This window comes from Formica exsecta, unplaced genomic scaffold (genome assembly GCF_003651465.1).
Source record: "Formica exsecta isolate Colony F162 unplaced genomic scaffold, ASM365146v1 scaffold156, whole genome shotgun sequence".
Lineage (NCBI taxonomy): Eukaryota > Metazoa > Arthropoda > Insecta > Hymenoptera > Formicidae > Formica > Formica exsecta.
Genome location: NW_021848882.1, coordinates 37,124 through 38,863, shown reverse-complemented (window position 1 = coordinate 38,863; position 1,740 = coordinate 37,124). Strand labels below are relative to the sequence as shown.

Below are 1,740 nucleotides of genomic sequence, written 5' to 3'. Positions count from 1 at the left end.
GAGTACCTTAGATTACCAGATCTGAATAACGGCTGAACCGATCGAATTCTTGATAAACTTAATCGATAGCTTGGGTTCGATTTATATAAGGAAAGTGTCTTTGTTTTCGTTTTGCATGTTCTATAAAGCAAAGATATTACGAAGCAAAGTCGAAATGTGGAAATTTTCATGTAAGAAACGTCATCATCATCATCATCATCATCGTCGTCGTCGTCCCTTTTACCGCTATATATGTATACAACACATGCATATAATATAGTGGTATTATGCTACACGTATATATACACGTACACAACACACATGCAATAATGGCAATGTATTCTTGTACGGTTGGCGTCTTTGACGAAAGATTGCGCTAACGGCGCTTCGTGATGTTAGGGCCGTGACACATAGAAAAACTTAAACAGTAAGACTTAAGCAGTAATCCATAAGCAGAAAAGTCAAGGCACATAAGAAACTTTACACATCACGTTCCACCAATCATAGCGCACGTTTCCATAGCACATGATAAGATTATAAGATGTATTTACCTTCATATATAACCTACATTATAAAACGAAAACTTTCTTTTTTTCTTCTTCTAGATGTTAGATGTTAATATACAATAATTACTCGGCTTTGCATTCACACGTTAAGGTAATGGAATTTATTTATTTACGCTATGTATATATTAATTAATATTTAATAAGATATTGAAAATTATTATCTTTAAAGAATCAAAGATAATCATTTCCTATATCTTGTTAAATATTAATATGTACATAAATATATTAAAATTTAACAAGATATAGGAAATGACCACCTTTAATTCTTTTCGCAGATTACTACGGAGTTACCTGCTTTATTAAATGAATCAGATCTATATATTGCGCAGCTAACATTAAATCTTCTCACTGCCATTGCAAAATTACATCCAGCTGCTTTGACGAGAATTTTTGACCATATCTTGCCAGAAATATTCGTTCTGATAAAATCATCGCTTTTTCCAGATAGGTGATTATTTTACGCACCGTCAGAAAAATTAAAAATCATGTACTTAGAGAAAAGTAGTACATATCTAATAAAATAATTAAGCTAAAATCAAACTTTTTAAAGCAATATGTTAATATTTCATTAATATTTATTTTATAGATAATGGATAACGAGGAAGAACTGTTGACACATGCGTTATTTATACTAATCATTAGTGTTTATGTATTGAAAAAACGAATATCTTTTCGTTGGACTAATCGAGAATATTGGGTGCGATCAATTAATATGAATCGTTCTCATCAAGGAGACTTCAATCATTTAATTCTAGAAATTAAAGATGATCCTTGCATGTTTTTCCGATATACAAGAATGTCTGTATCAATTTTTAATCAACTCTTGGAAATGATCAGACCATTTTTGACGAAAAAGAGTCATCGAGCGTTAGTACCTGAACATCGCCTTACTTTGACTCTAAGGTATGCATTTATTTTAATAATTTAATATTTATAAAATATCTAATTTTTATTTATTTATCAATTGTGTTTATATATATTGTTTTAGATATCTTGCCACAGGAGATTTTATCCATTGCGTTTGCCTATAGAATTGGAGAGTCGACAGCCCGCAATATAATTAAGGAAACTTGTGCTTTAATTCGTGAAGTATTGGCACCAATATATCTTCAAGCACCTAATGAAGAAGAATGGATGAAAATCTGTGAAGGATTTTGGAACGAATGGAACTTTTCAAATTGTTGCGGAGCAGTAA

General features: G+C 31.0%; 1 pseudogene; it reads left to right on the top strand.

Annotated features, from left to right (window-relative positions):
• Nucleotides 1-1,740, top strand: part of LOC115233034 — a 14,353-nt pseudogene extending 12,613 nt beyond the window's left edge.